This window comes from Salvelinus alpinus, chromosome 32 (assembly GCF_045679555.1).
Source record: "Salvelinus alpinus chromosome 32, SLU_Salpinus.1, whole genome shotgun sequence".
NCBI classification, from domain to species: domain Eukaryota; kingdom Metazoa; phylum Chordata; class Actinopteri; order Salmoniformes; family Salmonidae; genus Salvelinus; species Salvelinus alpinus.
This window is the reverse complement of record NC_092117.1, coordinates 29029864-29057007: the sequence shown is the minus strand read 5'-3', so window position 1 is coordinate 29057007 and position 27144 is coordinate 29029864. Positions and strand designations below refer to the sequence as shown.

At 41.2% G+C, this 27144-nt stretch overlaps 1 protein-coding gene across 5 annotated transcripts in view; it reads right to left on the bottom strand.

The window, feature by feature from the left end:
* Positions 1-24357, bottom strand: part of LOC139562476 (E3 ubiquitin-protein ligase MARCHF8-like) — a 160856-nt gene extending 136499 nt beyond the window's left edge. The window contains exon 1 of one of the 5 annotated variants that reach the window (XM_071380198.1): positions 24238-24357. The gene's annotated coding sequence lies outside the window, so the exon portion shown is untranslated. Of the gene's footprint in view, positions 1-23959 lie in introns of all 5 variants that reach the window. The other 4 variants (XM_071380201.1, XM_071380197.1, XM_071380200.1 and 1 more) reach the window with 4 other exon arrangements.
* Positions 24358-27144: the final 2787 nt, after the last annotated feature.

Sequence of the window (27144 nt, the reverse complement as noted above, 5' to 3'; positions counted from 1 at the left end):
TGGAGCTACACACCTCCTAGTAATGAGACTCAATGCTTCAACTCCTTATCAATGCGCTTACATTATTAAACTAGCAGCACTTATCTGGACAAATACTCACACAGAGACGTGAGAGCAGTAGTGTGAAAACAGTTCAGGTCCTCCTTTCTCCTAAATGTCATCCTCCTCCTGTATGCTAGCCGGCTCAATCACCAGCATCACTGACATTTCAGGCTCTTCAGTAATACTATTGTCAAACTCATTAGATTATATGCCAATGAGTGTTAGGGATGAGAAGTCTGAGACAGGGCTTTGAACACAGAGTGGTAAGTTGGAGGACAGAGAGAGCGAGAGAGAGAGAGAGCGAGAGAGAGACAGAGAGACACAGACAGACACAGAGAGACACAGAGAGAGAGAGAGGCTTCGAGGGGACTCCTATGGTAGGTACACCTATAGCTCATCTCTTGGCAGTAGTACTGTAGACTACTTTATCACTGACCTCGACCCAGAGTCTCTCAGAGCATTCACAGTCAGCACACTGACACACCTATCAGACCACAGCAAAATCACAGTCTACTTGAACAGAGCAATACTCAATCATGAGGCATCAAAGCCAAAGGAACTGAGTAACATTAAGAAATGCTATAGATGGAAGGAATGGAGTTTGGAAACCTACCAAAAAACAATTAGGCAACAACAAATTCAATCCCTTTTAGACAATTTCCTGGGTAAAACGTTCCAATGTAATAGTGAAAGTGTAAACTTGGCAGTAGAAAATCTTAACAGTATATTTGACATCTCAGCTTCCCTATCAAATCTAAAAATGTCAAATAGAAAACCGAAGAAAATGAACAACAATGACAAATGGTTTGATGAAGAATGCAAAAATTTAAGAAAGAAATTGAGAAACCTGTCTAACCAAAAACATAGAGACCCGGAAAACCTGAGTCTACGCCTTCACTACGGTGAATCACTAAAACAATACAGAAATACACTACGGAAAAAGAAGGAACAGCACATCAGAAATCAGCTCAATGTAATTGAAGAATCCATAGAATCTAACCACTTCTGGGAAAATTGGAAAACACTAAACAAACAACAACATGAAGAATTATCTATCCAAAATGGAGATGTATGGGTAAACCACTTCTCCAATCTTTTTGGCTCTATAACAAAGACCAAAGAGCAAAAACATATACATGATCAAATACAAATCTTAGAATCAACTATTAAAAGACTACCAGAACCCACTAGATTCTCCAATTACATTGAATGAGCTACAGGACAAAAAATAAAAACCCTCCAACCCAAAAAGGCATGTGGTGTTGATGGTATTCTCAATGAAATGATCAAATATACAGACAACAAATTCCAATTGGCTATACTAAAACTCTTTAACATCATCCTTAGCTCTGGCATCGTCCCCAATATTTGGAACCAAGGACCCGTCACCCCAATCCACAAAAGTGGAGACAAATTTGACCCTAATAACTACCGTGGGATATGCATCAACAGCAACCTTGGGAAAGTCCTCTGCATTATCATTAACAGCAGACTCGTACATTTCCTCAGTGAAAACAATGTACTGAGCAAATGTCAAATTGGCTTCTTACCAAATTACCGTACAACAGACCATGTATTCACCCTGCACACCCTAATTGACAAACAAACAAACCAAAACAAAGGCAAAGTCTTCTCATGCTTTGTTGATTTCAAAAAAACCTTCGACTCAATTTGGCATGAGGGTCTGCTATACAAATTGATGGAAAGTGGTGTTGGGGGTAAAACATACAACATTATAAAATCCATGTACACAAACAACAAGTGTGCGGTTAAAATAGGCAAAAAACACACACATTTCTTCCCACAGGGCCGTGGGGTGAGACAGGGATGCAGCTTAAGCCCCACCCTCTTCAACATATATCAACGAATTGGCGCAGACACTAGAAAAGTCTGCAGAACCCAGCCTCACCCTACTAGAATCTGAAATCAAATGTCTACTGTTTGCTGATGATCTGGTGCTTCTGTCACCAACCAAGGAGGGCCTACAGCAGCACCTAGATATTCTGCACAGATTCTGCCAGACCTGGGCCCTGACAGTAAATCTCAGTAAGACCAAAATAATGGTGTTCCAAAAAAGGTCCAGTCGCCAGGACCACAAATACAAATTCCATCTAGACACCGTTGCCCTAGAGCGCACAAAAAACAATACATACCTTGGCCTAAACATCAGCGCCACAGGTAACTTCCACAAAGCTGTGAACGATCTGAGAGACAAGGCAAGAAGGGCATTCTATGCCATCAAAAGGAACATAAAATTCAACATACCAATTAGGATCTGGCTAAAAATACTTCAATTAGTCATAGAACCCATTGCCCTTTATGGTTGTGAGGTCTGGGGTCCGCTCACCAACCAAGATTTCACAAAATGGGACAAACACCAAATTGAGACTCTGCATGCAGAATTCTGCAAAAATATCCTCCATGTACAATGTAGAACACCAAATAATGCATGCAGAGCAGAATTAGGCCGATACCCACTAATTATCAAAATCCAGAAAAGAGCCGTTAAATTCTACAACCACCTAAAAGGAAGCGATTCCCAAACCTTCCATAACAAAGCCATCACCTACAGAGAGATGAACCTGGAGAAAATTCCCCTAAGCAAGCTGGTCCTGGGGCTCTGTTCACAAACACAAACACACCCCACAGAGCCCCAGGACAGCAGCACAATTAGACCCAACCAAATCATGAGAAAACAAAAAGATAATTACTTGACACATTGGAAGGAATAAACAAAAAAAACAGAGCAAACTAGAATGCTATTTGGCCCTAAACAGAGAGTACACAGTGGCAGAATACCTGACCACTGTGACTGACCCAAACTTAAGGAAAGCTTTGACTATGTACAGACTCAGTGAGCATAGCCTTGCTATTGAGAAAGGCCACCGTAGGCAGACATGGCTCTCAAGAGAAGACAGGCTATGTGCACACTGCCCACAAAATGAGGTGGAAACTGAGCTGCACTTCCTAACCTCCTGCCAAATGTATGACCATATTAGAGACACATATTTCCCTCAGATTACACAGATCCACAAAGAATTCGAAAACAAACCCATTTTTGATAAACTCCCATATCTACTGGGTGAAATACCACAGTGTGCCATCACAGCAGCAAGATTTGTGACCTGTTGCCACAAGAAAACACCATTGTAAATACAACCCATATTTATGCTTATTTATTTTCCCTTGTGTACTTTAACCATTTGTGCATTGTTACAACACTGTATATATACATAATATGATATTTGTAATGTCTTTATTCTTTTGGAACTTCTGTATGTGTAATGTTTACTGTTAATTCTTATTGTTTATTTCACTTTTGTATATTATCTACCTCGCTTGCTTTGACAATGTTAACACATGTTTCCCATGCCAATAAAGCCCCTTGAATTTAATTGAATTGAATAGAAAGAAAGAAAGAAAGAAAGAAAGAAAGAAAGAAAGAAAGAAAGAAAGAAAGAAAGAAAGAAAGAAAGAAAGAAAGAAAGAGAGAGAGAGAGAGAGAGAGACAGAGAGACAGAGAGACAGAGAGAGAGACAGACAGACATAGTAATTACTTGTGGTAAAGTGGTACAACAGCTGTAAATGACATGGCATCACCTTGGTTCTGATTAATGTCAACACACACACACACACACACACGGATGCACACAGTTAATATCCATCCATCCAACACAGTTAATATCCATCCTGTTTTAACACAGTTAATATCCATCCTGTTTAACACAGTTAATATCTATCCTGTTTAACACAGTTAATATCTATCCTGTTTAACACAGTTAATATCCATCCTGTTTAACACAGTTAATATCCATCCTGTTTAACACTGTTAATATCCATCCTGTTTAACACTGTTAATATCCATCCTGTTTAACACTGTTAATATCCATCCTGTTTAACACTGTTAATATCCATCCTGTTTAACACTGTTAATATCCATCCTGTTTTAACACTGTTAATATCCATCCTGTTTAACACAGTTAATTATCATCCTGTTTAACACAGTTAATATCCATCCTGTTTTAACACTGTTAATATCCATCCTGTTTTAACACTGTTAATATCCATCCTGTTTTAACACTGTTAATATCCATCCTGTTTAACACTGTTAATATCCATCCTGTTTAACACTGTTAATATCCATCCTGTTTAACACTGTTAATATCCATCCTGTTTAACACTGTTAATATCCATCCTGTTTAACACTGTTAATATCCATCCTGTTTAACACTGTTAATATCCATCCTGTTTAACACTGTTAATATCCATCCTGTTTAACACTGTTAATATCCATCCTGTTTAACACTGTTAATATCCATCCTGTTTAACACTGTTAATATCCATCCTGTTTAACACTGTTAATATCCATCCTGTTTAACACAGTTAATATCCATCCTGTTTAACACTGTTAATATCCATCCTGTTTAACACTGTTAATATCCATCCTGTTTAACACAGTTAATATCCATCCTGTTTAACACTGTTAATATCCATCCTGTTTAACACTGTTAATATCCATCCTGTTTAACACAGTTAATATCCATCCTGTTTAACACAGTTAATATCCATCCTGTTTAACACAGACTAGGAAGAGTGGATTAATGCCTTACAACTGGGTATAAGATGACATCTAATTTCACTACATTGTACTCACATTTTCTATGAGACACAGACACATGATACTATATAATCACATACTTTCTGTTCTGTAATACTGTAGGTTCATGTAACCATATGGGCTGTGGTCCTAGACTAGACAATATTGCATTGTTGGGAAATCCAGAAAGTAATCCAAATTTAAATTCCAATTCATTGAAAAGCATTGAAGAAAATTGAAATTGGAATTTCAAGGCACTTCCTGAATTGACTGGAATTGAAATGGAATTGACCCCAACCCTGCAATAGAGCCATGTCTCTCCCTCTCTCTGTCTGTAATGATATGCATAGCCTTGGGCATGGTACTGCCTATTCTTTGGTCCACAACTTTACCTGGCTGCTCACTGTTCAGAGATTCACACACGCACGCACGCACGCACACACACACGCACACACACACACACACACACACACACACACACACACACACACACACACACACACACACACACACACACACACACACACACACACACACACACACACACACACACACACACACACACACACACACACTGACAGGTTCAACACTGCATGTCATGATAGATAGGAATCTGAAAAACAGAGAGAGGATAGTCTCCACATAAACGCATGGATGACCAGAGGAGATTCAGAAAGTCACTGGACTGAATTGGTGAATTGTACCCTGTGACAGGGAGCTGTTGGACTGACACTCTCTCCTCTAGAGAGTCTCCCATCACATACAAGGCATTCAGAAAGTATTCAGATTCCTAGATTTTTTCCCACATTTTTTACGTCACAGCCTTGTTCTAAAATGTATTAAGAGAGAGGAGAGAGGACGGAGAGATAAATGACAGGGAGAGGTGAGGAGACTGATTAAAAATGTTTGCTAGAAGAACAGAATGAAATGAAAACACCTGGAAAACAGCAGGAAGAGGAGAAAAGCGCAAACACATCAGAAAGTCAAAATGAGAAGGGGAAGTTGATTGAGAGGCCATGCACAGACACAGACACACGCATAAACTCACACACACACACCATTGTGCTATCACTGACACACACACTTTCTCAAACAATGCTGCTTGCATCAGTCCATCTCTGAGAAATGCAGGAAGTAGTTCATGGTATGGTTTCACGGTTTCATGTGTATCATGTGTATGATGATTAAGGCAGCCTGAGCTGTTGAGAAGAAATTACTCTGATACTGTTTCATCCAACAGGATCATTGATTCCCCATTGACATAAACCACAGCAATGCTTCATCCTATAAACCCAAACCCATTTGCAGAAGAACCAAGGAAATCAAGAGCGTACATGTATAAGTGTATACTAACCACACATGCAGTACGCGCTGCATGTGTCATATGACTTTGATACATTTTTCTGTTCATTATGAATCGTAAATCTGCTTGGTTCTATTTGTTGTTAAAAACTATGATAACCATATTGTTATCATTAGAAAGTATGAGCTATATGGAACATTCAGCATGTACACACACACAGGACTTACAGTACACAGTAAAGAGAAGTGTCAGTTGTCATATCACTTCCTTTGTGAAATCACATGACCGAGAGAGCCACGGGTCTCAGTACACTTACTGGAAGATGTGTCAACCAAAACAAGCCATCAACAACAGTAAACTGTCCAGTTATCAGTAATCTTTATAAACCATTAACTGTAAACTGTTTTCAGTCATCTTTAACAAAGTTATGACTCATCAAAGCAATGAAAAACCCAGCCATGTTCCAGGTCTGGGGCCTTCACAGAAGTTTCCATTGAAATGATCTGATTCCAAATTATAGACTCAAGTAAAAAACCTAATAGTGTTTAATGAATATTTTTCCACAAGTGGGAAGCCAAGTAGAAAAAACAAATATTCACCAGAGTTTTCCATGGCAATGAAACTAAAGGATGTGACAATGAAAATAAGTGGGCAACAGGGCAGGCCCACTGGAACGATAGCTCATTATAGGGAAAACACTGACAAGTCTACACAAAAGCCAGTTGAAGACTGGCAACTAACTGCACTACAGTCTAGTCCCAACTCCTCGTGCCATTACTCTCATCCAGGGACGCAACTTTCACTGGGGACAGGGGGGACATGTCCCCTCCACATTCTGAAATTGCATTTTTGTCCCGGCCCAATTTAATCATTGGAATGTGATACAAAACAGGGCAACGATGTGCTTTAGGACCATGCGGACGCCTCAGAGCAGTAGGCTGTTTGGAGTGTTTATCTGACTGGATAAAATAAAATATATAAATATTATGTCCCCCCCGCTTCTAAGTTGCGCCCCTGCTCTCATCTTATCCCAGAAGACTAGAGCCAGAAGATGATGTAACTGGGCTGGGCTGTATAGCGGTAACAGTTATGGTACACTAGACTATATGCCAATGACTAGGGGCATTCACAATTCAGCCTGAGGACTGTATATTAACTCTCCAACAACCCTTGACTTACTTATTTTCTGTTTAGTGTTTCTGCACCTGACAGGACTGTTTCGGTTTCGTTCATTCTCTTTGTTATTTTGTTATTAGTGTTCAGTTTAAATAAAAAGCATGAACACTTACCACGCTGCGCTTTGGTCCAATTATTCCTCATCCGACAACGACACCCGTTACAGCAAACATATTTACATATACCCGGAATTTGATTTGGTAAAATGGTGCTGCCGCGTATACAAAATCAACATACAGAATATAAAGGTGATAAACATAATATACTGACAGAATATTTTACGACTAATTTACAAATTCACATACACCATTAACAGGAAAAAAATGAATAATTATGCATGGTACGGATGTATAAACAAATTTACAATGTGCAATGAAGCAGAACTATATACAGTGCCTTCAGAAAGTATTCAGACCCCTTGACTTTTTCCACATTTTGTTACGTTACAGCCTTATTCTAAAAATGTATTACATAAATAAATATCCTCAGCAATCTACACACAATACCCCATCATGACGAAGCAAAAACACATTTTGAGAAATGTTTGCAAATGTAATAAAAATATAAAAAACAGTATTCAGAACCATCGGGTTCTTGGTCACCTCCCCGACCAAGGCCCTTCACCACCGATTGCTCAGTTTGGACGGGCGGACAGCTGTAGGAAGAGTCTTAATGGTTCTAAAATCCTTCCATTTCAGAATGATGGAGGCCACTGTGTTCTTGAGGACCTTCACTGCTGCAGAAATGTTTTGGTACCCTTCCCCAGATCTGTGCCTTGACAGAATCCTGTCTCTGAGCTCTACGGACAATTCCTTTGACCTCATGTCTTGGTTTTTGCGCTGACATGCACTGTCAAGTGTGGGACCTTATACAGTATAGACAGGTGTGTGCCTTTCCAAATCACGTCAAATCGATTGAATTTACTGCAGGTGGACTCCAATCAAGTTGTAGAAACATCTCAAGGATAATCAATGGATAAAGGATGCACCTGTGCTGAATTTTGAGTCTCATAGCAAGGGTCGGAATACTTATGTAAATAAGGTATTTCTGTTTTTAGGTTTAAATAAAATTCCCAAACATTTCTAAAAACCTGATTTCGCTATGTCATTATAGGGTATTGTGTGTAGATTGCTGAGGAAATTGTTTAATTTAATCATTTTTAGAATAAGTCTGTAACGTAACAAAATGTGGAAAAAGTCAAGGGGTCTGAATACTTTCCGAAGGCACTGTATGCAGTCAGACAGTGCAGAGTGCAAAAATTAGATAAAGGGCTTAGCATGTCCCAGATAGAAATGCTATATAGTCCTCCATAAATGCGTTGAAAAATGCAAGAATTATACTTTTATCTGTGGCTTAACAAAGCCCTGTAGCAATTTCTATTCCTGTTAGAGAGAAAATGAGGAAGTAGCCTACTGCTTGCAAAGTTAGCTGCTCTGACTTGTAAAGAAATATGTCACTTTTTTTTCAAGTGAAACCAGAAAAAATGTCATTCTTCTGTACCCTTTATGTTATATTTCATATCACGTCTTAGACAAGCATTTTCTTCTAGCCTTTAAGCTGTGTTTCTTTTCAAAGAAAAGTGTTAAAGACTCAGTACGGGTACAGAAGCCATAAGCTGGTAAAGCTGGCTCAGATAGAGAGACAGATGGTGAGGATTCCAGAACCTTCTTTGACATGTCAAGTCAAGAGGGTTCCTAATGAAGTCACTCCACCCCTCTTCCTCTCTTCCCTTCTCTCTCTCTCTCTCTCTCTCTTCCTTCTCTCCCATCCCTCCCCTCATCATATCCACGACAACAGAACTGGTTAATAAAGAGCGATGTGTGGCAGGGGTTGTTTAAACCACATCCTTATCTTACTAGTCAACAAACCTAGCAAATACATTTTTATAATATCATCATTGACACAGGTCTGTATTCAAGTACAGTAAAATACTTTATAATCACACACGTCTTTCATTATACGTTTCCAAAGATAACAGACTCGTACTGTACATGTGTATCAGCCTGTAAACCTCATTGATGGTCAAACACAAGCTTCTGTGTGCTGTGTAACGGGACACACTGTTCAGTTAAGACCATCTTCAGAAAACACACTAAAGCCATAAGGAATGATGATGATTGCTGTTCACACAGAATACCATCTCTGTTTACACTCATAAAGTCACATTGTGTGCATGCGTGTTATGCTTTGCAGTCCTTTGTACTTTCATCATTATAGGAATGTTTTTCCGTAGAGGCCTGTAAGAATGGACGCCGTATAAAACTCTTTATCTGTAGTAGTTCCAGTCCACAGTGATTTCAAAGTTCTGCATAAAGCTTTTCCCCATGGATTTAAATTCAAAGGCACAGTACTATGCTGTTTATCAAGTCTACCAGGTCAGTTGTGAAACATTTTAAATAGATTGAATCAATTTATTGTAATGAGGCCAATCTGGATGAATTAAAGTTAAATCAAATATACACCGCCATGACAAATAAAGTGTCCACCCATGAATTTAACTTCCAAAACACAGGTGCTGTGCTGTTAATCAAATCTTAGAAAAAAGTGCTATCTAGAACCAACTAGATTTCTTCGGCTGTCCCCATAGGAGAACCCTTCGAAGAATCCCTTTTGGGTTCAGGTAGAACCCTTTTGGATACAGGTAAAACCCTTTTGGGTTCCAAGTAGAGCCCTTTCTACGGAGGGTTTTACAGGGAACCAATACGGGTTCTCCAATGGGGACAGCCACAGAACCTTTTTGGAACCCTTTTTTCTAAGAGTGTATACATCCACAATGAATGAAAAGGCCTCTGTGTAAAGCAGAACTGCTATTTCAGGGCCACAAAACCGAAAGCCTGAAACCTTGAAGGAGCACAACGACCATAATGACATCATCATCCAGAGACAGGTAATGTACAGTGCATAATCAAAAAGAGAGGTAATCTATTACTACTCCCCATCCATTCTAGCTGAGCCAGCACTTCTGCCCAGGTAATCTATGGGGCCTGTCAACTTTTTCCAGTTTCATTGCGTACCATTACCATTCCTCTCTCCTCTCATCTACCATGGCCCATGTTTGGTGAGCGTTCTGGCACAAAATGTCCACCACGCATCATCCAGGTGGGTGCCACACATCGGTAGTGGAATGGGATGAATTATCCCCCATATAGGCATAATGCGAAGTGTTTCTGGGCTTTGTCAAAAGCGCTATATAAATGCAGCACACTAGTGCTAATCAACTTCTGTCTAGCTCCTATCAGTGTGATTCGGGGGGCTGTGCAAACCGCCTTTACGAAAACATCCAGGGACAAAAACTGTTGTCCTACATTCCAACCACCACAGAGTTCTTTCCACTGCAGGTGCTCTAGGGATGCTAAGATAGCGGTTGGGGGTCTGACATCATCCATAGAAAGAGAGAAGCTATTAGAGAGGATCAATATTCACTGTTAGACAGACATAGTAGAGCACAGCAGGGGTAGATTGAGTTACTGTAGAGAACAGTAGACAGGCAGACATAGTGGAGCACAGAGCACAGCAGGGTTAGATTGAGTTACTGTAGAGAACAGTAGACAGGCAGACATAGTGGAGCACAGAGCACAGCAGGGGTAGATTGAGTTACTGTAGAGAACAGTAGACAGGCAGACATAGTGGAGCACAGAGCACAGCAGGGGTAGATTGAGTTACTGTAGAGAACAGTAGACAGGCAGACATAGTGGAGCACAGAGCACAGCAGGGGTAGATTGAGTTACTGTAGAGAACAGTAGACAGGCAGACATAGTGGAGCACAGAGCACAGCAGGGGTAGATTGAGTTTCTGTAGAGAACAGTAGACAGGCAGACATAGTGGAGCACAGAGCACAGCAGGGGTAGATTGAGTTACTGTAGAGAACAGTTGCTCCTGGCTGCAGTGAAATCACTGTGAACTAGAACTACTACAGATAAAAGAGCTTCATTCAGGGTCCATTCTTACAGCAGGGCAGGGGAAGATTGAGTTACTTTAGAGAACAGTAGACAGGCAGATAGTGGAGCACAGAGCAGGGCAGGGGTAGATTGAGTTACTTTAGAGAACAGTAGACAGGCAGACATAGTGGAGCACAGAGCAGGGCAGGGGAAGATTGAGTTACTTTAGAGAACAGTAGACAGGCAGACATAGTGGAGCACAGAGCAGGGCAGGGGTAGATTGAGTTACTTTAGAGAACAGTAGACAGGCAGACATAGTGGAGCACAGAGCAGGGCAGGGGAAGATTGAGTTACTTTAGAGAACAGTAGACAGGCAGACATAGTGGAGCACAGAGCAGGGCAGGGGAAGATTGAGTTACTTTAGAGAACAGTAGACAGGCAGACATAGTGGAGCACAGAGCAGGGCAGGGGAAGATTGAGTTACTTTAGAGAACAGTAGACAGGCAGACATAGTGGAGCACAGAGCAGGGCAGGGGTAGATTGAGTTACTGTAGAGAACAGTAGACATGCAGACATAGTGGAGCACAGAGCAGGGGTAGATTGAGTTACTTTAGAGAACAGTAGACAGGCAGACATAGTGGAGCACAGAGCAGGGCAGGGGAAGATTGAGTTACTTTAGAGAACAGTAGACATGCAGACATAGTGGAGCACAGAGCAGGGCAGGGGAATATTGAGTTACTTTAGAGAACAGTAGACAGGCAGACATAGTGGAGCACAGAGCACAGCAGGGGTAGATTGAGTTACTTTAGAGAACAGTAGACAGGCAGACATAGTGGAGCACAGAGCACAGCAGGGGTAGATTGAGTTACTTTAGAGAACAGTAGACAGGCAAACATAGTGGAGCACAGAGCAGGGCAGGGGTAGATTGAGTTACTTTAGAGAACAGTAGACAGGCAGACATAGTGGAGCACAGAGCAGGGCAGGGGTAGATTGAGTTACTTTAGAGAACAGTAGACAGGCAGACATAGTGGAGCACAGAGCAGGGCAGGGGTAGATTGAGTTACTTTAGAGAACAGTAGACAGGCAGACATAGTGGAGCACAGAGCAGGGCAGTGGAAGATTGAGTTACTTTAGAGAACAGTAGACAGGCAGACATAGTGGAGCACAGAGCAGGGCAGGGGAAGATTGAGTTACTTTAGAGAACAGTAGACAGGCAGACATAGTGGAGCACAGAGCAGGGCAGGGGAAGATTGAGTTACTTTAGAGAACAGTAGACATGCAGACATAGTGGAGCACAGAGCAGGGCAGGGGTAGATTGAGTTACTTTAGAGAACAGTAGACAGGCAGACATAGTGGAGCACAGAGCAGGGCAGGGGTAGATTGAGTTACTTTAGAGAACAGTAGACAGGCAGACGTAGTGGAGCACAGAGCAGGGCAGGGGAATATTGAGTTACTTTAGAGAACAGTAGACAGGCAGACATAGTGGAGCACAGAGCAGGGCAGGGGTAGATTGAGTTACTTTAGAGAACAGTAGACAGGCAGACATAGTGGAGCACAGAGCAGGGCAGGGGTAGATTGAGTTACTTTAGAGAACAGTAGACATGCAGACATAGTGGAGCACAGAACAGGGCAGGGGTAGATTGAGTAATTTAGAGGAAAATGGAAATAGCCCTGACCTAACCCTAACCTGGAAATAGCCCTAACCTAACCCTAACCTGGAAATAGCCCTATAACCTAACCCTAACCTGAAAATAGCCCTAACCTGGAAATAGCCCTAACCTGGAAATAGCCCTATAACCTAACCCTAACCTGGAAATAGCCCTAACCTGAAAATAGCCCTATAACCTAACTTGGAAAGAGCCCTATAACCTAACCCTAACCTGGAAATAGCCCTATAACCTAACCCTAACCTGGAAATAGCCCTATAACCTAACCCTAACCTGGAAATAGCCCTATAACCTAACCCTAACCTGGAAAGAGCCCTATAACATAACCCTAACCTGGAAATAGCCCTAACCTAACCCTAACCTGAAAAGAGCCCTATAACCTAACCCTAACCTGGAAATAGCCCTATAACCTAACCCTAACCTGGAAATAGCCCTATAACCTAACCCTAACCTGGAAATAGCCCTATAACCGAACCCTAACCTGGAAATAGCCCTATAACCTAACCTGGAAATAGCCCTAACCTAACCCTAACCTGAAAAGAGCCCTATAACCTAACCCTAACCTGGAAATAGCCCTATAACCTAACCCTAACCTGGAAATAGCCCTATAACCTAACCTGGAAATAGCCCTAACCTAATCCTAACCTGAAAAGAGCCCTATAACCTAACCCTAACCTGGAAATAGCCCTATAACCTAACCCTAACCTGGAAAGAGCCCTATAACCGAACCCTAACCTGAAAATAGCCCTAACCTAACCCTAACCTGGAAATAGCCCTATAACCTAACCCTAACCTGGAAAGAGCCCTATAACCGAACCTGGAAAGAGCCCTATAACCGAACCCTAACCTGGAAATAACCCTAACCTAACCCTAACCTGGAAATAGCCCTAACCTAACCCTAACCTGGAAATAGCCCTATAACCTAACCTGGAAAGAGCAGATATGTTTCAAAGAGAATACTTAATTTCCCAGCTAGACAGAGAGAGCGAGAGAGACAGAGACAGAGACAGAGACAGAGAGACAGGAATGTCATACATGATGCATCATTAGCTTATACTAACTTTCACACATCTACATGGCCAGGCGGGGTGGGTGTGGAGCCAGAGACAGCAGTGGGGTCAAACTGTAAACACCAGTTCCTACATTTGAACATAAAAATGTATTTTATCAAATAGAACTTTGCTACATTTTATCTCTGGGACCCCCGTATTTCACTTTAATAGCTACTGTTAATTGGACATTGCAGTTAGATGAACAAGAATTTAAGATTTCTGCCCATAGAAGACATGTCTATGTCCCGGACAGTTGGCTGTTGTATACAAGGTCACTCTGGTCACATTAACACACGTTAGCAACAACCTTCCCGGTTTAGGGACACCTATCCCGTAGAGGTTATTGCTGCTGCCACCTCATAGTTAATGCTGCCACCTCATAGTTAATGCTGCCACCTCATAGTTAATGCTGCCACCTCATAGTTAATGCTGCCACCTCATAGTTAATGCTGCCACCTCATAGTTAATGCTGCCACCTCATAGTTAATGCTGCCACCTCATAGTTAATGCTGCCACCTCATAGTTAATGCTGCCACCTCATAGTTAATGCTGCCACCAGTCTGATCATAGTGGAGAAAAAGTAACGCATAGCAAATGTCTCTTCATAAAAGCAGTGACATAATAATCACAGTGAAGACACAGGTTGCATCCAAATAATCTCTCCTTTCTCCTGAAGTTTGCACTCGTTCACTACTCCCCAACAATGTAAAGGATTTAGATTGGTATAGGCATGGGCTAGAGGGAGTTCCCACCATATTTCTTACATAGTACCAGTCATTTCCTTTCAAATCCATGAAGGGAAGTGAACAAGTGCACACTTCGGGAGATTATCGAGACACAACCGCACAGAGGGGTAAGAGGCTGTGTGTGTGTGTGTGTGTGTGTGTGTGTGTGTGTGTGTGTGTGTGTGTGTGTGTGTGTGTGTGTGTGTGTGTGTGTGTGTGTGTGTGTGTCTGAATCAATATTTCTCTCATTGTCCCCCTAAATGAAATCAGGGAGGGGACTGTGGATCGGTCTTCGTTCGTCCGTCATGCACAATATCTCAGACAGCACTGGCCTGATTTTGACGAAACTTGGGTGAATGATATCTCTTGCCATAGAGATCCGGCATTTACTAAATTACATTGATTGGACCGAGGTGGGAGCTATAGTAATTTACTGAAATTTGTGAGTCACACCAGAGAGGAAGAGGCAAAGCAGCAGGTGGCGTTTTTTCGCTCACCAAGCAAGGAGTTTTTGTGGAGGTCAATGAAGTGTCGAATTTGATTAACAAAAAATGTAATGGCTTATTTGCTACGTGTGGCTTATTTGACTGAATAGAAGTTTCATTGGGCTTAAGTTGTTTTGAGTGTACTGATGAGTAGGACATGTGACATCAAGGCAACTTTGACAAAAAACACTATATCGGAGTTGTGCCTGTTGTTCACACGCGTACAGTTGAAGTCGGAAGTTTACATACACCTTAGCCAAATACATTTAAACTCAGTTTTTCACATTTCCTGACATTTATTCCTAGTAAAAATGCCCTGTCTTAGGTCAGTTAGGATCACCACTTTATTGTAAGAATGTGAAATGTCAGAATAATAGTAGAGAGAATGATTTATTTCAACTTTTATTTCTTTCATCACATTCCAAGTGGGTCAGAAGTTTACATACACTCAATTAGTAGTTGGTAGCATTGCCTTTAAATTGTTTAACTTGGGTCAAACGTTTCAGGTAGCCTTCCACAAGCTTCCCACAATAAGTTGGGTGAATTTTGGCCAATTCCTCCTGACAGAGCTGGTGTAACTGAGTCAGGTTTGTAGGCCTCCTTGCTCGCACACGCTTTTTCAGTTCTGCCCACAAATTTTCTATGGGATTGAGGTCAGGGCTTTGTGATGGCCACTCCAATACCTTGACTTTGTTGTCCTTAAGCCATTTTGCCATAACTTTGGAAGTATGCTTGGGGTCATTGTCCATTTGGAAGATCCATTTGCGACCAATCTTTAACTTCCTGACTGATGTCTTGAGATGTTGCTTCAATATATCCACAGAATTGTCCTCCCTCATGATGCCATCTATTTTGTGAAGTGCACCAGTCCCTCCTGCAGCAAAGCACCCCCACAACATGATGCTCCCACCCCCGTGCTTCCCGGTTGGGATGGTGATCTTCGGCTTGCAAGCCTCCCCATTTTTCCTCCAAACATAACGATGGTCATTATGGCCAAACAGTTCTATTTTGGTTTCATCAGACCAGAGGACATTTCTCCAAAAAGTACGATCTTCATCCCCATGTGCAGTTGCAAACCATAGTCTGGCTTTTTCATGGCGGTTTTGGAGCAGTGGCTTCTTCCTTGCTGAGCGGACTTTCAGGTTATGTCGCTATAGGACTCGTTTTACTGTGGATATAGATACTTTTGTACCTGTTTCCTCCAGGATCTTCATAAGATCCTTTGCTGTTGTTCTGGGATTGATTTGCACTTTTCGCACCAAAATACGTTCATCTCTAGGAGACAGAACGTGTCTCCTTCCTGAGCGGTATGACGGTTGCGTGGTCCCATGGTGTTTATACTTGCGTACTATTGGTTGTACAGATGAACGTGGTACCTTCAGGCATTTGGAAATTGCTCCCAAGGATGAACCAGACTTGTGGAGGTCTACAAATTTTTTTCTGAGGTCTTGGCTGATTTCTTCTGATTTTCCCATGATGTCAAGCAAATAGGCACTGCGTTTGAAGGTAGGCCCTTCTTTGGACACTGTGTTAACTAACCTCGAGACGAGCTTCAATGACATACAACTCTCCTTCCGTGGCCTCCAACTGCTCTTAAACGCTAGTAAAACTAAATGCATGCTCTTCAACCGATCTCTGCCGGCACCTGCCCGCCCTTCCAGCATCACTACTCTGGACGGTTCTGACTTAGAATATGTGGACAATTACAAATACCTAGGTGTCTGGTTAGACTGTAAACTCTCCTTCCAGACTCATATTAAGCAACTCCAATCCAAAATTAAATCTAGAATCAGCTTCCTATTTCGCAACAAAGCATCCTTCACTCATGCTGCCAAACATACCCTCGTAAAACTGACTATCCTTAACTTCGGCGATGTCATTTACAAAATAGCCTCCAACACTCTACTCAGCAAATTGGATGCAGTCTATCACAGTGCCATCCGTTTTGTCACCAAAGCCCCATATACTACCCACCACTGTGACCTGTATGCTCTCGTTGGCTGGCCCTCGCTTCATATTCGTTGCCAAACCCACTGGCTCCAGGTCATCTATAAGTCTTTGCTAGGTAAAGCCCCGCCTTATCTCAGCTCACTGGTTACCATAGCAGCACCCACGCGATCCAGCAGGTATACTTCACTGGTCACCCCCAAAGCCTATTCCTCCTTTGGCCACCTTTCCTTCCAGTTCTCTGCTGCCAATGACTGGAATGAATTGCAAAAATCACTGAAGCATGAGACTCATATCTCCCTCACTAACTTTAAGCATCAGCTGTCAGAGCAGCTCACAGATCACTGCACCTGTACATAGCCCATCTGTAAATAGCCCATCCAACTACCGCGTCCCCATATTGATGTAGTTTTTTTTGCTCCTTTGCACCCCAGTATCTCTCCTTGCACATTAATCTTTTGCACATCTATCACTCCAGTGTTTAATTGCTAAATTGTAATTACTTCGCCACCACAGCCTATTTATTGCCTTACCTCCCTAATCTTACCTCATTTGCACACACTATATATAGATTTTGTCTATTGTGTAACAGACTGTATGTTTGTTTATTCCATGTGTAACTCTGTACTGTTGTTTGTGTCACACTGCTTTGCTTTATCTTGGCCAGGTTGCAGTTGTAAATGAGAACTTGTTCTCAACTGGCCTACCTTGTTAAATAAAGGTGAAATAAATAAATAAATAAAAAATGCATCCACAGGTACACCTCCAATTGACTCAAATGATGTCAATTAGCCTATCAAAAGCTTCTAAAGCCATGACATCATTTTCAGGAATTTTCCAAGCTGTTTAAAGGCACAGTCAACTTAGTGTATGTAAACTTCTGACCCACTGGAATTGTGATTCAGTGAATTATAAGTGAAATAATCTGTCTGTAAACAATTGTTGGAAAAATGACTTGTGTCATGCACAAAGTAGATGTCCTAACCAACTTGCCAAAGGTATAGTTTGTTAACAAGAAATTTGTGGAGTGGCTGAAAAACGAGTTTTAATGACTCCAACCTAAGTGTATGTAAACGTCGGATTTCAACTGTATCTGCCATCTCATTGGTTAGAAAGAGCACCAGTCTCTTTATCTAACATTCCAGTCCTTAGCACTTCTTGCCATTGCCTTTCACACTTGATATGGAGTACAGGGAGTGGATTAGCTAAAGAGACTGGTACCCAGGCAAACTTTTTTTCATTGTTAGAGTAGCCACTTGAGTATCTGGTCAATATAATGGATACTCTGGTCACACAGAGTATCCATATTTGTTTATAGTATATTATATTGAACTATCAAAAAGGACTGGCTAGAAAGACTAACAGGGGGAATTTGCCCTTGTGTGCACAACTAGGAAATAAGATACGCTTCTTTAGACTGGTGATGAGACACAGACAGACAGAAAGATGGACAGCGCGAGAGAGCAAGGAGAGAAAAAAAAAGAGAAAGACTTTGAAAGTGGAAAATGAAGAGAGAGAGAGAGAGAGAGAGAGAGAGAGAGAGAGAGAGAGAGAGAGAGAGAGAGAGAGAGAGAGAGAGAGAGAGAGAGAGAGAGAGAGAGAGAGAGAGAGAGAGAGAGAGAGAGAGAGAGAGAGAGAGAGAGAGAGAGAGAGAGAACACCCACACAGTAACACATCTTGTTAACTCAGTTATAAAGACTCATTGACTTTATCAGAGCCTCAGAAAACCCACTGGAAAGTTTTATAGTGTACAACATCCTGCCTTGGCCATGACTTCTGATAACAGTAAATTCTCTTAATTCGACACAAACTTCATCAGAGCCTTTGAAACCCCTGGAATGTTTTATAAACAATCCTCACCTGACTACATTTTATACAGTCCTCACCTGACTACATTTTATACAGTCTTCACCTGACTACATTTTATACAGTCTTCACCTGACTACATTTTATACAGTCTTCACCTGACTACATTTTATACAGTCTTCACCTGACTACATTTTATACAGTCTTCACCTGACTACATTTTATACAGTCCTCACCTGACTACATTTTATACAGTCCTCACCTGACTACATTTTATACAGTCTTCACCTGACTACATTTTATACAGTCTTCACCTGACTACATTTTATACAGTCTTCACCTGACTACATTTTATACAGTCTTCACCTGACTACATTTTATACAGTCTTCACCTGACTACATTTTATACAGTCTTCACCTGACTACATTTTATACAGTCTTCACCTGACTACATTTTATACAGTCTTCACCTGACTACATTTTATACAGTCCTCACCTGACTACATTTTATACAGTCCTCTCCTGACTACATTTTATACAGTCTTCACTTGACTACATTTTATACAGTCTTCACCTGACTACATTTTATACAGTCTTCACCTGACTACATTTTATACAGTCTTCACCTGACTACATTTTATACAGTCTTCACCTGACTACATTTTATACAGTCTTCACCTGACTACATTTTATACAGTCTTCACCTGACTACATTTTATACAGTCTTCACCTGACTACATTTTATACAGTCTTCACCTGACTACATTTTATACAGTCTTCACCTGACTACATTTTATACAGTCCTCACCTGACTACATTTTATACAGTCTTCACCTGACTACATTTTATACAGTCCTCACCTGACTACATTTTATACAGTCTTCACCTGACTACATTTTATACAGTCTTCACCTGACTACATTTTATACAGTCTTCACCTGACTACATTTTATACAGTCTTCACCTGACTACATTTTATACAGTCTTCACCTGACTACATTTTATACAGTCTTCACCTGACTACATTTTATACAGTCCTCACCTGACTACATTTTATACAGTCCTCTCCTGACTACATTTTATACAGTCTTCACCTGACTACATTTTATACAGTCCTCTCCTGACTACATTTATACAGTCCTCTCCTGACTACATTTTATATAGTATTCACCTGACTACATTTTATACAGTCCTCTCCTGACTACATTTTATATAGTATTCACCTGACTACATTTTATACAGTCCTCTCCTGACTACATTTTATACAGTCCTCACCTGACTACATTTCATACAGTCCTCTCCTGACTACATTTTATACAGTCCTCTCCTGACTACATTTTATACAGTCCTCTCCTGACTACATTTTATACAGTCCTCTCCTGACTACATTTTATACAGTCCTCTCCTGACTACATTTTATACAGTCCTTTCCTGAACATGAGTTCTCATAAGAGGAAATGCTCTTCTATAGACACAAACTAATGTTGAAGATGATGAGGATGAAAAGGAAATTAGGGAGAGATAGGTCAGTATTTAGTGTGTATTGTGATGCCTTATTCCTGAACAATTTAAAAATAAAACACGTTTGGAATCACACTTGAAAAATGACAGTTGACATCCATACTCGCTATACACTCCAGACAGAAACACAAGTACGCATTTTGAAACACAGCCATAGTTTGACATTAATGAAATATGACAAGCCAAATATGATTGAGGCCAAAAGAGCTGCAAATGGATGTTGCACCTGGTAAAAATCCATACAAAGATTACTATTATTGAGTACATTTCCTGAAAAAGCAAGGGCTTTCTAGGAAATGGTCTACTTGTCCTCGCTACCCACAATTAATTTGGTTTAAAAACCTATTTCTATTTAAATTAACACAATAGGGAATGAGTGATAACTGAGAAATACATCTTCTGCTACTCCAAACTCAGTTTTAACTGCAAGGACATTCTTAAGAATCACCACTATACTGTGGCATACTAGGGCTGTGATGGTCATGGAATTTTGGATAAAGGTAATTGGCCATTTTTCTTCTTCTCTCCTCCGCTCCTGACTGCCTGTGCCATAGAAATAGAATGAATAGAACGGGCATCCTCATTCAAGTCAATGATGGAGTAATGGGTGAACTGGCAGCCATTGCGAGGAGAAAGCAGGAAGTAAAAGCATGAAGTGTACCCATCAATATGTGTTGTAATTTCAAGTGTACCCCCATGATTTTACCAGTCAAATTGCCATACAAATGCCCGGCCGTCCCATCTTCAGTCAGCTATTCATTTTTGTAGGATTTATTTGAACCATTACGATATTTTTGTTTTTTTCATGACGGTCTTCATCCATAACTGTCGGTTACACAGTTATATGGTAATTGTGCCAACCCTAGTCACATTGTAAAAAAAATTGAAGATTAATAGTTAATTGGATAAAATTACTCTCCTCAAAACACACCTCTAAGAGAACGAATTATGAATTGATTTGATAGCAGACAGTAGAAAGTCGCTTGGCTTTCTCTCTTCTCCCCTGTCGTTTTTTCACCACGTTCATTGACAGATGTGACAGGGCTTTCTCCTGATTTAGCTTCTTAATTGGGAAGTTTAAATATAATTTCTCTCTCTTGACAGGCCTCTCTCCTCTTACGTTTGTAAGGAGGTCTGACAGCTTTAGCAAAGATAGTCAATTACCAAGATGTCTACCCAATGGAAACCCCTCTCTGATCACACAAGTGTCATGGCAGCTGCACTCATGGACAAACTCATGGACAAACTGCTGCCTGAATACAAACAAATACAATACAACTGCCTGAGTTTACTTTACTCTGAGTTTCTTATGGAAGTACTGGCTTGTTGGACCTCTTGGTTTGACTTAAAACCCCTCTGACTTTACAGACTGTTGACAATCCATCCCAGAATAGATTAGCTTTAACACAAAGACAGCAAGCTGATACTGTATGGAGAGAACACACAGCTGAACAGAACAGCAGAGCAAAGCCAGGCCAGATGGGCTGTTCGCCACCCTTTAAGACCAATGGAATAGTCTCAAATAAATAATGCTATGACTCATTATATAACCACATGCTTTCTGTAAATAGACACAGGACTACATATCCCCACTGCACATTCACACATTTGGTCAAATACATATTTTTAACCAACAGAAAGCAATCAGAAACTCCACAGTGACAGTGTCCACAGTGTTTTGAGAAAGCCAACTACAGTATAGCAGGTATTCCCATGATGCCAGATGACAGATAGCAGCAGTATTAGTTACAGTAAGGCCCCACCACAGGAGACATTGTGTTATGCAGGTGAATGCCTGCATGCTACTCAAGATACCAGAGAGCAATAATAAAAAGAAAGAGGATTGACACCCACCATCTCAGATTGTTCTGAAATCATTTCTGTAGCTAGAAACAGATCGGATTAACATTCCTGAAACATTATTTTGTTGAAATGTAATTTGATCTCAGAGAAATTAAGCTAATTGATTGCACTCAAATTCACCCTTTAAATGTTTAGGATTCACATAATATTCAATAAATATAGTACCCAACATCCAATATTGCCCAAACTTCTTCCTACCATTGAGTAAGAGGAATCCAATAAAATGGTCAAAAGCCACGGACCCCCCACATCAACCCCACCCCAACAACCAGTATACACTATCAGTTCTCTATGTTTGACAAGTAGTATGGAGCTGTGGCTTGTAGTATTGCTTCTTCACCATTTGCAATCTATTCCCTGTGAATCTGCTGATATTTTCCCCCATTCAGAGATATTAGCCATTGAAGTCGCTTGCAATATTTTACCATAAATTAGTGTGAAAGTACCACGGTTTGCCCACTAGATGCCGCTGTTCCTGTTACTGCCATCACGATGTAACCTGTTGCTGGTGTGATGTAACACACACACACATACCATGCCTGTTAAAGTACTGGACTATACTGTACACAGAACACATCAGGCTTGTTCATTAGCCTGTTGCAGTACTGTACACAAAACACAGCAAACACAAGATTGCCCGCTCGCACACAATTACACATTACATTCACATCTAAGTAATTTATTAGATGCTCTTATACAGAGCCGCGATTTACACGAATACGAGTCTGAGAGGAAATTTGTACAAGAATAAGGATCCAATTGAGGTTGATGAAGTCCAAAGCACTGCAGTAAATTCATTGGTGGAAAATGGAGTTTAGTGGCAGCAAATGAAGGAAGACGGATCCAACCGTCCATCATGATGAAGTGATACTGAAGTAAAGAGGAAAGAAAACTTGAGAGAGAAGATGATGAGTCCATTTGAGGACATGCAGAGAGAGTTAGATCTGCTTAGAATAATGATGCCAGATCATAAATGTATCTGCAACATTCACTATTTCCTCTCTCACCATTATCGCTCAAATTAAACCACAAGCTAGTTCCTAAACCTGCCCATTGCGGTAGCATATTCTGCATAAATACTTATCAATGGAATCCAATAGGCTCCTAGGATGTGTAGCAATCCACACACAACTCAAATCACTCTGTGCCCATGAGTCAAGATGGGCTACTACAGCTGCACCCAATCGATCGCATCTCTCTCTCCCTGTTTATTACCTACCGGGGACCGGGCAGTCCGAAAGAGACCGGATGGTGGCCGGAATGTCTATGCTGGAACCACATGACCAAGAAACGAAACACACTCATTAGGCTTTTGTCTATTAACTACATAAGGTACACGAATCGCAATAAAGATAATAGTTGGAGATATGCTGGGTAAAACGTCAGATCTATACAATGAAACAAACCTTGCTTTTGTAGGCTTGGCTATCGCGCAGCAGCGCAGTTTAGGCTCGCGCGGTCTGTGAAGGTTTGATTACAGATAATGATATATGAAAATGAAAGCTACATTCTCATCCGTCACCGACCAATGGTTTATCTAATATACTTCTCTTTTTATTAATGCGCACGATTCACGAATATGTGATGATAGACTAAAGAACAGCGCAATATTATTCATGTTCTCCTAACCGAGAATATTTCATCTGGATTATCTCACGTTATCACAAATAAAACATTATTAATGTCAACACTGGAATACGAATACCTAGTGGTTGCATTCCCAAAGAGGAAATGAATGTGTGACAGAATTATTGTGCAAATTAAATGAAAAACAGCAAGAATACCTATGTAGCCTGGCGCTAGTTGAAATTAATAGCCTATTATGCAGAATAAAGCAGCTGATTCGCTCTGCGTCCATATATCGCTCATATAATATTTGAAGTAATATCACACCCACCGTATTTTTAATACTTCCTTATGTTGTAGAATTGCTGTCAGTTATGTATTTCTGTAGGCTACAGCAGCGGTCGTGAAATGCAGATATTAACACAATTTTATGGTCCAAACTAGTCCATCAAGCCACGCGTCGTCTCAGGAAGAATTCTTTTATAAAAGGCGCAGCAGTTACAATGTAGCCAGGTAATTTACATTTCCTGAAGTGCTCCGCGGTGATCAAATGCTCAAATCGCAGTTCAAAATGTACGCACCGTGCAGAACAAAACAATGAACACTCACCGCCGCTTTCTCCCGAACTAAATGGCGATTATGTTTTGTTTATTTCATAGCCCCCATCTGCATCTGAATGTACAGTAGACTATATGCGTCACTGACTTCCGCGTTAAAATGGAGTGAAAAAAATGGGACGGGTAGAAAAAAACGTCGTTAAAGGGCAGGCGCTTCAGCAGAGAAGGCGTCAACTCATGTTGCATTGATTGATAAGGGCTGGTCATATTAATGTTGAGATATTTTCATGATGATGATGATAAGGATGATTTTTGTTGACTGTTAAAATGTACATACACCTGAAAACTATCCACACTGACTAAGCAAGTTATTATGTATTCATTATAATAGTGAGTGAATAACCCTCATCTAAAACTTTATCCCCTGTTGACAGAGAGCTCTTGCTCCATCTCTGTGAGGCCTGTCACTGTGTTTGATGTGATTACTGATTCCCAGTCTGTCTCTGTGTGGTTGGGGGCTGGGGCAGGACAACAGGGCCTCTGTGTGTGTCTGGAGTGTGTGGGCACCTCACGGGGACCGGCGGATGCCAAAGGGACGCGCGTGTCTGGGCCACTGAGTGAGTGTGTGTACGTGTGGAGTGTGTGTGTGTGTGGGGTGAGTTTGTGCATGCAAGAGAGAGAGAGCTTGAGAGAGAGGGGGAAATAGAGAGAGAAGGAGAGAGGCAAAACGAGGGAGAGAGAGTAAGAGATAGCGTCATAATGACAGAGAGAATGAGAAGGAGAGAGAGACAGCATGATTAAAAACAGTTATTGTTAAGGACAGAAACAGTGAAATCCAAAGATGTATTTCAACAAGCTATCTTTCCATTGAGGGCCTCTTACCTCTCACTCTCTCTCTCTCTCTCAGACCAAATGGATGACTGCTGTGGCATATCAAACTGTTGTGGTACACAGTATGACTGTGGTATGCCAATGCTCTTATGTGCTTATAAATCCAGTGCACTTTGAGATGGACTGAGGCATGGATTCTTCTGAGCGTTTCCTTGTTTTTCCCTGTTGAATGAATCTGGCAGAGGCATAACACAGTCATGTGTACCACAACAATTTGATATGCCACAGCAGTCATCCATTTGGTCTGAGGGGCAATGGGGGAGAGAGGGAACAGGAGAGGGAGAGGAGGAGGGGGAAAAGGGGAGGGGGAGAGGGAAGGGGGAGCGATAACAGTTTGAAATAAGAGTATATACTCTATATACTATGTCTCTTGTGATTATGTTGAGTTGTCAACCATCTACACACACATCTACACACACACATCTACACACATGTCTACCCACCCATCTACACACACACATCTACACACATGTCTACCCACCCATCTACACACACATCTACACACATGTCTACACACACATCTAGACACACATCTAGACATGTCTACACACACATCTACACACACGTATCTACACACACGTATCTACACACACACGGAAACCTTCACTTTGTCTTTGGGTATAGTTGTGATGTGGTTAGGCTAGAATAAACCTGTCAGACAAGTTGTGCCTAATCATCTTGATGTCGTCCCCAACCCCCCCCCCCCCCCCCCCCCCCCACATTTCACTTCCTCCTCACGTTAATATTTGACTCAGCAGAGCATGGCACATTCATTCCACAGAGACACATTATCAGTGTGACACACACACACACTCACACAGACACTGCCACATTATCCCGGTGTCATTGTACATTTCTAATTCACTGTTAAAAGAAAGGAAGACAGCTTTTACAGCCTTTGTGTGTTCCGTCTGTTACAGCCAGTTAAGAGGAACTTGGCACAGTCATAAGGTTGAACAATTCAGAAACAGAAAGTAGAATCGAACAAATTCCTTTGTGTCAGTAAATAAACACTGCATTTCTCAGGCGTGGGTCAGCAGCAGGGGACTCTGGGAATGTTGATACATAAAGGGAGACTCATTGACAGTATTTTGTCCTTTGGCACTTGGACGAGTTAAATCAATTATGGCTGTCCGTGGCCTACTCCAGCCAAGCACTCCTATCTGCCTGGCCGTGCCAAACCTGGGAGCACTTGTCAATTCTCTTGACTTCATTTAGCTGGCTATTGACTTGATGTCAAACAATGCATCTATTGCTTTATTCTCAGGAATATATTTCTATCAAACTTGTGGGTCTTTTGAGAGGTATGATCAATACACTACGGTGGAGGATATTTTTGGCTGTGATTGTTCAATTTTCTACAAAAGTTGGAGGAATTTGAAAGTGTGATGATATAATTACAGAATTCTACTGAACAATAGTAGTAACTAGAACACCAATTGGTAACACTTTACTGAAAGCCTGCAGGTATAATGCATTATAATGCAGATACATTATAAGTCTTTCATGAGGCTTTTAATCAAATCAAATCAAATCAAGTTAATTTTATATAGCCCTTCGTACATCAGCTAATATCTGGAAGTGTTGTACAGAAACCCAGCCTAAAACCCCAAACAGCAAGCAATGCAGGTGTAGAAGCACGGTGGCTAGGAAAAACTCCCTAGAAAGGCCAAAACCTAGGAAGAAACCTAGAGAGGAACCAGGCTATGAGGGGTGGCCAGTCCTCTTCTGGCTGTGCCGGGTGGAGATTATAACAGAACATGGCCAAGATGTTCAAAATGTTCATAAATGACAAGCATGGTCAAATAATAATCAGGAATAAATGTCAGTTGGCTTTTCATAGCCGATCATTAAGAGTTGAAAACAGCAGGTCTGGGACAGGTAGGGGTTCCATAACCGCAGGCAGAACAGTTGAAACTGGAACAGCAGCAAGGCCAGGTGGACTGGGGACAGCAAGGAGTCATCATGCCCGGTAGTCCTGACGTATGGTCCTAGGGCTCAGGTCCTCCGAGAGAGAGAAAGAAAGAGAGAAGGAGAGAATTAGAGAGAGCCAAGATGTTCAAAATGT